This window comes from Leptonychotes weddellii, chromosome 9, assembly GCF_054177405.1.
Source record: "Leptonychotes weddellii isolate Sample4059 chromosome 9, ASM5417740v2, whole genome shotgun sequence".
Classification (NCBI taxonomy): Eukaryota; Metazoa; Chordata; class Mammalia; order Carnivora; family Phocidae; genus Leptonychotes; species Leptonychotes weddellii.
In genome coordinates this window covers 59994031-60004030 of record NC_138377.1, presented here as the reverse complement: position 1 = coordinate 60004030, position 10000 = coordinate 59994031, and the positions used below count along the sequence as shown (strand labels likewise).

Below are 10000 nucleotides of genomic sequence, written 5' to 3'. Positions count from 1 at the left end.
TTCACTTGTTGGCTTCATAGTCTTTTACTGCAGACTTGCATTAGTGGGAAAAAATGCTTGAATTTATTGAGTTTTATATTTGAAAAATTTGCCAGTGGTGAGAAAATGGTCTAATGCTCTTCTTACTTACAGATCCAGAAACACTAAGGAAGGGCTGTGATTGGTCTAGACCTAGCCAAGTGCCAATCTCTGCAGTAGTCGACTATAGTCATTGCATAGGGTTTATAGAAAAAAATAGCACCTTCCACAGAAACTATATAAGTAGGGTAAGACTGAGAAGCAGAGAAAAGGAACAAAAAGAGCTCTAAAAAGACCATGCTGCTCCCAGATGAAATGGGGTTTTTTTTGGCAGGCAAAGAGTAGGCTACAAACACATACATACAATACAAATTAGTTCAAACAAAGCAGGAATTTTATTGAAAGGATGCAATACTATCTTAAAGAACACATAGGGGCAAGATATCCAGGCACTATAGAAGACCTGGACAGTCAACAGGAAGGCCATTAGGACACATTGTCTGCATCCCCTGTTTGTCATTTCTTCTCTTTCGATTTTAATTACTTAATCTCTACTGACTGTTCTGACAATTTCTGGTCCAGGTAGTCACAGATAAATACCAGTACATATTGCATAGCTGCTGGAGGTACATCTCATAGATAGCATGGCTTGGAACAGGGGGATATTTGAGAAAGTTTAGTGACCTACTTATATTCTGATATTTTGAAATAAAGACAGCATTACTACTTATTTTATTTAGTTCTAGGCCCCAGGAGAAAGTATATATTTTCATCTTCTATTATTTCCTTTTCCAAATTAACCATACTCTTGGGATAACCATTCTTAGGGAAAACATGTAACGTAGTCATACTGACCCACAGTACTACAATGATCCATAGATCACTGAATATACAATCTGGGTTGTCACATTCTATGAATTCTACAAGCAGGGGTTCCATACACTTACCAACGAAATAACAATTTCTTTTAAGCTAATTGCCGAAAGGTTTTACTCTAAAAAGAACATTCTAACTAAGATGCATTTGTCATGTATACTTATAGAATATGATGAATTTGTGGCATGAACAGCTTGTCTCACTGACTTAATACTGACAAACATTCAATTTGAAATTTGAAGAGGTAATGCTGGTAGTTACTAGGAAATGAAAAGCTTCAAAGCTTCACATTTTCTTGGCATGACCTCTACAACAGCATCTGTTCTTATCTTTTTTTAAAAATTTTTGAGTAATACTAGGAAGTTGCTAGACCAGATGAACTTCCTATGACCTATTTAGTAGACCCAAACAATTAGCAAATGGTTATTCAATCACTCCTATGAGTAGATTTATGCTAGACAAGTAGAATATCATGACCTTTTGATTTATTTTATATAACTTTCCATATACACTTCTCTTGACAATGCCTGGCACATAGTGAGAGACGACGATGGTCTGAAGCAAGGCTTTGCATAAGATACAGAGATGATGTGCTGCTATTTTCCATTGTCCCCAGTTCCAGTCACTAGACAGTCTTCACCTCTGGACTTGGAAGGGCTAAACTTTTAGACTCTATGTTCCTAACAGTCAGGAACGATAAGTAAATCTTTGGAGTGAGTGGGTGTGATCATCTAAGGATGTATAGGAAATGAGAAGACTAGAAAGTGGAGTTCTGAGGTACACCTGTGTATAATGAGTATACGGAGGAAGAGGAACCCACGAAGGAGACTGAGATTTAGACTTTTAGGTGGTGAGAACACTAAGAGAAAATGGGACCAAGAGAAATCACAGAACTGACAAGAAGAAATATCAAGAAGGGATGAATGAACACCATCAAATGGAACAAAGGGAATACTGGAAAGGATCTGTTGAATTTGTTGGGTCAGAAGTCAACAATGTCATTACTGAGAGCAGTTTCAGTGGAGTGATGAGGAAAGAAATCAGAACACAACATATTAAAAAGAGTAAGAGGAAAGTTTAGAGAATGAGTATCAACTACTCTTTTAAAAAGGTTGCATATGGTCAAACTAAGTATAAACACAAATTTTGCATATTCTAATATGACCTAGAAATTCCATAAGCTTAAGAATACTTTAATTAAAAAAATTCACCAATGACCTGATTAAGACTCTATGTAATTGTTCCTAGAAACAAAAAGGCAATTGCTATTCCTCAGCTGTTCTTTTTTCTTTTGTAATGATACCACTTATTTCTTAGTCATTTCCAAAGCACTTACCTGGAAAGTCAATCCAGCAAAGGGAAGAAAAGAGAAATTATGTATCTAAATTTTCTCCCTTTTCAACAAGTCATTTACTGACATTTTAAAATTTTCCCCACATCCCAAAGTAGAAGATATATTGTGTCAGCATGTTGTGTTTAGTTAATATGGATTATAGAAAAATAATCTGTCAACAGCTGGTTCTGTCATTGCTTTCTTACTAAGGATGTTGCTATAGATTACCAAAATGAAAGGAAATTATAGGCAGAAGTTTATATTATTCTGTCTTTGTTTTGGTAACTTTAGCATTCCCCTCCTAGTCTGTTTTATACTTTTCTAAAGTAGTTATGCTTTCTCTAAACCCATCTTCCTGGAGGACCTGTCTAAAGCACTGGTGAAGAAAGATCCGATAAACTTACTCACAATAACAAATGATGGCAAAAGCAGTCTAATGTGTTACCTCTCCCAAGATGGATGCATATGCAAGAAATAAAGTCCAGTAATTAATTTCAATTTGAAGAATTTTAGTTGTATAGGACGATGAAGCATCACAGCTACACATGGTCCTACCAAAATACCACAAATAGGATTTACCTTTCCTAAATATAAGGCAAATATTACATTGTGTTTTCAGCTAAAAGAACATATACCTTCAGGTAATAGATATCTATGATGGAAGGGCAAGTTCATTTTTGTTGATATTTTAGAAATATTTTCAATGAGATAATCACTAGATTTTCATTTAGATATATGCAATGACACAGTTGAAGATTTCAAAGGAGTTTGTGTACCAGGTTGACTTTTGACATTGTCACAGTTCCACGGCTGTTCTTGTGAACATGTGAGAGCATTTCCCAGAAAACGGTGGAGACTTCTAAATTAAAGGTTCTTCAGTGTGGATCAGGCTATCACCTAACTAACATGTTCAAGGTTTCTACGTCCTTTAGGTGAATGGCAGATCTTGACTGGTAGCCACAAGACAGCTCATGAACATGATTACAAAAAAACAATTTGCCTTAGTCAGATACAGACTTTCAGTAATAGTGTTCTCTTGGCTTAATAAAATCAAGCACCACTTACAATCAGTACTTCACTTTGCTTTTTTTCTATCATACAGCATATTGGTTGTTCTGTTGTTATACTAGACATCTGCATAGGTGTTCATTTGTACTCTCCCACTGTGTAAGTACTCAAATTCTCAAGCTTCTAGCTATAAAATAGTTACATAAAATGTAGTATGAATTTTTGTAAGCCAGTAGTCATCATCATTACTTAATGTAACAGACCTTTATATCCCCAATATAATTTTCTTTTTTTAAAAAGATTTTATTTATTTGACAGAAAGAGAGAGAGAGCAAGCATAAGCAGAGGGAGCAGCAGAAGGAGAGAGAGAAGCAGGCTCTCCACTGAGCAGGGAGCACAATGTGCAGCTTGATCCCAGGGTCCTGGGATCATGACCTGAGCTTGAAGGCAGACGCTCAATCGAATGAGCCACCCAAGTGTCCCATATCATTTTATTTCGACTCATATTCATATGCATTGAAAAAGTCTTCTTTCAATTTAAGTGTTGAACATTATCATCAAAACTGCTCGCTTCAGCAGCACATATACTAAAATTGGAATGATATAGAAAAGATTAGAATGGTCCCTTCACAAGGATAACACACAAGTTCTTGAAGTATTCTATATCTAAAAAAAAAAAAGTTCACTGAAAAACATGAGCCACATAAGCTAAAAACTAGCCTCGGTCTTGAAAAATCATATAAAGGATTTATGAAATGTACAGACCATAGGAAATTATTTTCAAATAATGACAGGTTTGATGACAATTTAATCAATAATGATATAATATGTAACTTAGAAATTTTTACTGATGAAATGTTTGTCATTCTATTATTCTGTTAGTAAAACATCTTGATTGAACATCTTGGGATCTTCAAAAGAACAGAGTAAGATTTAGATTTGTCTTTTAAATTTTTTCAAATATCATTCTCCTCTTAAATTATTCTCATGCTACAGCTAACCACTACATACTTAAAGTTGAACAGAAGAAAACTAAGTTGGACTTGGACATAATAAAAAGATTTTTATTATTGATTTAAGGAATGATGAAATACATTTGGAAAAACTATTTAATTATTTCATGAAGCATTACTTATAGACTACCAGTATGAAGCCCATTAAGCTCCTCTCCTTTTTTACTTCCTTAATTTTTTTTGTTCTTTCTATCCCTCTTCTACTTAATTTTTCTCTCTTCGGAAGACAGATTGTCAAGACATCAAAGTCAGGGTATCCTAGGATTGCCTGTACTTCTGAAAGCTCAGTCGTCTCTGCTATATCTTTGACTTCCTTGTGTTTTTTGTGTCATCGCGACTGGAGATATGTGATGGTAGAAATCTAGTTCAAAAGCCAAAGAATGGTTAAATAAATTGGGTGGCATAGATATTTGAGAAGACAGGTAAGCACTTGATATTACATAGGCTTTTTCATGACAGGAAAACCTTACTTCGTCAACTTCACAATTAAACAACAAGATAGCTCTTAATGCACTTCAAAACACATTCCTAACTTGAGAATCACAGTGGAAAGGCATTGCCTTTTCTCCAGGGCTATAGGGAAATTGTGCAGGGGGATCTGAATGGAGGAAGGGGTATGGAGTTAGTGGGATTGAACATTATGCAAGCAATGAATGTACCTACTAACAAGGGGAATTTAGAATGATCTTTGATTAAAGGTAGTGCCTTTTTAGATGTATGTCTGATTGTCTACAATGCTTGGAAGAAAAATTTCCTATTGCTCCTTGTGTTTACTATATGGCAATTTTTAGAAGTTACCAATGGAAGATTTTAGAATCCAAACAAGTAGCTTTAAGAAATTAGAGTGGTTTATATGATGTATAAAATCACAGAATAATATCCCACAAAGATTTAGGAATATTATTATTTGTCAGGCTCATAATGTGGCTTATATTGAGTATGGATCATTTTACTATACTATGATAACATATATAATAATTTTATAATTGTGGCTTTGGATTTCAGAGGGGAGGGTAACTATCTCAGGTTTAACTCTTATTTTTGGGAAATGAAGATGAAGTGCATTTGAAGCATCCCTAGGTGTGTTATCTCTGCATGGTTCTAAACAACTGGAAATCCACTTGGAAGAGAGGCCATGACAGAGTGAAGGTGTAATCTCCAATGCCATTGCAACTATTTACTCATATCACTGGGCCTGGTAAGGAGGGTACCAGGATATTTTCAGAGGAGGAAATACTGCCAATATCTGCCTCTGACTTAATAAGGGGTAAACCCTACATGTTGTATGTTTCTAGGATCAGGTAGAGCCTTTTGGGGTTTACCTAAGTTAGATAAATATATCTACATCCATGTCTCTATCTAGCTTAGAGATATAATTACACAGGGGATATTTGTTAACAATCAGGCTAGTATTTACCCAGGATTCAGTCTAATTTGGAAGACATCAAGCTTTTTTCCACTCCTATAAACCTCATTTTCAGAACTGGGAAGAGTAATTGCTTCCATTTGTCCACTGATCCTGATCTTCTCAAAATTCTTCTCAAAGTCTTGGGCACTCTTTCAACTCAAACAAAATTTGATTAGGGAAACTTTTTCAAGTGTTTGGTAGTATTACTATACTAATCCAATTTAGGAACATCCATCCAAAATACAAAGTTTAGAAAGGAATGAGTTAAATCTAATTGTTTTGCTTCTATTCACCCATTTTGGTTTTATTTTGTTATGTTTTGCTTTGTTTTTTGAAAACTAATCTACCTTCAATAAATAACCAATAACTATGTGTCAACTGAATAGAAGAAAAACATACTGGTCAGTGGCCTACCCAACAATATATGCTGTTTGCCACCTAGAAAGTCACATGTACTAAAATGTACTAAAGAGACTGTACGGGATATAACTAAAATGAATCCATTGTAAGATTTCATACCAAGCCCAGGGTGTTCTGGGGCCATTATTTGAACAGCCTTGAGGAGTGGCTGTTGATACAGGTGGCTACAGAAACAACTACTCTCAAAGCATTTGGACAACGAGCTTTAATAAATTTCTTTTTCAGTATTAAATTTTTTTTATTCTGTTATGTTAATCACCATACATTACATCATTAGTTTTTGATGTAGTGTTCCATGATTCATTGTTTGCATATAACACCCAGTGCTCCATTCAGTACGTGCCCTCCTTAATACCCATCACCAGGCTAACCCACCCCCCACCGAGAACCCTCAGTTTGTTTCTCAGAGTCCATTGTCTCTCATGACATATCAGTATTAAATTTAATAAATTTATTTTAGAGACTGGAGACAGCAGTGGGCCACCTGAGATACTTAGAGAAATCATAAGCAACCAGTTAAGTAAGGTAATAGATCTTAAATACGAGATTAAAAATGCCTTGCTGTTATGACCTAAAATATCAAAGATGTTTTGTCAATTGTAGTTAGTTAAAGGGATATTACCATTTCTCAACATTTCATTTATTCTTAATCACTGGCAAAATGTCTGGCCTTTCCTGATAGATTTAGGCAACAAAACAAGGGTTTTTTTATACATATTAGCAAGCTACATTTATACTCAGGGACCTATAATATATATGAGATATATCTCTTAAAGCCATTCACTGCAAAGTAGATAATTGTATAAAAACTTATCAGGAATTGGTTTACCCATTGGTAAAATGGAACTAAAAACAATTTATTTCAAAGGGTTATCTGGAAATTAAGTGAGATAAAAGAGTAAAATATTTAACATACCTTGCACAAAGCAAGCTTTCAATAGATTCTAGTTATCATTAGTAAATGAGATTTCTCTTTAGTTACTAGTATAGTTTGGAAAATTCAACTATATTTACATAGTAGTCATTTAAATGATACTCATTATTCTGAATGACCTTTTCTTTGTTACAACCTCTAACCAATTTAGCAAAACTATAAAATTCCCCAAATTAATCTGGGAGTAAGTAATAGTTTCCCCTTCTTACTTGTCCAAAATAGTAATGGTAAGAAACCATTCTTCTAAACCCTATTTTACACCAATGCATGTCTGTGAATTTCCCTCTTTGACTATTTCAGAAGCTTCTCTTAAGTCATTATAGCAAGTCCATCCATGCTTCAATTCAGCACAGCAAATATCTAGTGAGTGTTTACTATATTAAAAGCATGAGTAAAATAGGAACCCTGTCGTCAGTTTATAAACAGTGTATAATTTATTTTATAAAGCTGCGCATTTTAGTTAAAGTGAGTCAGCAAATTTTGAAATGCCTGCCTCTATAATGTTATCAGCAACCATTAAGTTTAGATCAAATTTAGTTGTTGCTAACCTTAACAGAAATACAGCCCATCTTTTCAGATACCATGTGTCCTTATTACCATATTTACAGATGAAGGAACTGAAACAATGAGGGTCAAGTGAGTTACTCCATGATTAATGAAGCAAAAATTAGAACTCATTGTCTCCTCATATGTTTAACCAAGAACTCTAGAGACAGTAAATGGTGAACAATTTAAATTAAATGGAAATGTTAAAACTTACAATTTTGAGGCAGGTATTCTAGTTAATAAAGGATGCCCAGAAGCAATTTTAGTTATGTGTAGTACTCGTTATACTCTAAGAATGGTATAGTTTGCTTCAAACAATGATGAAAAAATAGAAATAGTATCCATCAACAGATATATTTTCTTTGTGAAATTACTGACAAAAAAAGGTGCAGGTGGCACCCCAAATAAGAGACTGGCATGGACCAGTATCTTCTCTGTGAAAATGACTAATGTATTACTACACTTCTGCCAAAACTTACATAAAGAGACTACTGAAAATGATCATATCATTATCAGCTAGTGTTCCCAATTGTTCACTGTTTGTATCACATATGGATCCTCTGAAATGCAGAACTCCTACCTAAAGAAACCCTAATATCATTATAAAACATGAACTTCTGCATGTTTTTAAAATGTTTTAAGAAAACTGTATTTGTTCTATAATAAACAGACATAGTTCCCCGGTGTCAGTTAAAAAAAAAAAAAAAACAGTGCAAAAAATAAATGAGATTCAAGTTTCAAAAGTTGTATTTGGAAAGCCAAATTAGAATACAAAGAAAATTTGATATAGGGATATAAGCCAATCAGCTTTGTTCTTTCGTTTCTTCTATATTTTTAGCTAATAGGCATCTACCAAACATCTAGCACTAACCATTTGGTCATATAGTGCCACTGATTTCTCTTAATTCGAGGCTTTTTCTAAAAAGATCTATTTTTTTTAAATGAGTTTTTTTTTAAGATTTTATTTATTTATTTGACAGAGAGAGACACAGTGAGAAAAGGAACACAAGCAGGGGGAGTGGGAGAGGGAGAAGCAGGCCCCCCCGCGGAGGAGGAATTATTTATTTTAGGGGGGGAGAGAGAAAGAGAGCAGGGAGAGGGGCAGAGGAAGAGAATCTTCAAGCAGACCCCCCACTGAGTGTGGAGCCCAACACAGGGCTCCACATGGGGATGATCTCACCACCCATGAGATCATGACCTGAGCAAAACCAAGAGTTGATTGCTTAACCAACTGAGCCACACAGGTGCCCCAATTTCTGAAGCTTTAATACAGATTAATTGAATGGGATGGTGCAATATACCCAATTCCCATAATGTACTCCATGATATTAAAATGGAAAGAATATGAAAAAAAGAGATTAGTCTATATATGTGTAATACATAACACAGTAAGCACTATTTAGCTTCTCAGTGCAAAAGTTAGTTGGTTTTTACATGAATATACATAGCTACATAATCAAACAACAAGGAACTGGATAATGATACACATCTACACACACACAGACATACAAGACACACACATACATAGACACACAAACTTTTATGTTTCCAACTATAAAATAATAGAAATTGAGACATGGAACACCTTTATATGTAAAATATTTCAAGATAAAAATGATAGTTGGATAGAGTAATTTGAAAAGTAGTCTTGGGAATGGAGGAGGTTGAATAGGTGAAGCACAGAGGATTTTTAGGGCAAGGAAAATATTTTTTATGATATTGTAATGGGGGATATATGACACCGTACATTTGTCAAACCCAAAGGACTTCAAAGCAAAAAGAGTGAAACTTAGCAAATAAAAATTAACAAAAAATTTAGGAAGCCAGGGGATCACAGAATGTGACAAAAAAGATCTAACTATATTACAAAGGTATGAAATAATCTCACTGAAGGAGGTAAAGGAAAAGTGGACCTAAAATAATGGGAAATGAGTGGACTCTGTAATACTAAAAGCAAAAGAAAGTGTGCATAAATACCATAACCTAGCTCATAAAGTTGTTAATGTTAACAATTCTGAAACCACTATACATGTATGCTGGAATTGAATAATTAAGTAAACGGGTGCTGGATGGTAGGAGCCAGGTTTCTTGCTGTTGGAATGGGAAATGATAAACAAGCAAGAAAAGGCTAGAATGATTCAGGTGGTAATGGAATAGAGTTAGAGACATCAATTTGAACTTAATATAGATACAGATGGATATATACATATATATGGAGATTTTACGTGTATATATACATATATATATATACATACACACACATAGAGGAGGGTATAGATAGATTGATATAAATAGAGATAGAATATGCATAGGTATGTGTATATACACACAGGTTATACTTTTTTTCCTTTGCTCTGTCAGCTGAAAGGACCTAAAATTAATGGCATCCCAGTAGCAATGAGTATAACTAGTACCACATCTTGGTTTCTTTTTTTTTTTTTTTT

The 10000-nt window shown here is 34.4% G+C and overlaps 1 long non-coding RNA gene and 1 other non-coding gene across 2 annotated transcripts in view; one reads left to right on the top strand and one right to left on the bottom strand.

The window, feature by feature from the left end:
• Positions 1 to 10000, bottom strand: part of LOC115943687 (uncharacterized) — a 142826-nt gene that overhangs the window by 47746 nt on the left and 85080 nt on the right. The gene's annotated exons all lie outside the window — the stretch shown is intronic.
• On the top strand, positions 3799 to 3905 carry LOC115943689 (U6 spliceosomal RNA). The gene has a single exon (XR_004078272.1). It is a non-coding gene; the product is annotated as a U6 spliceosomal RNA (small nuclear RNA).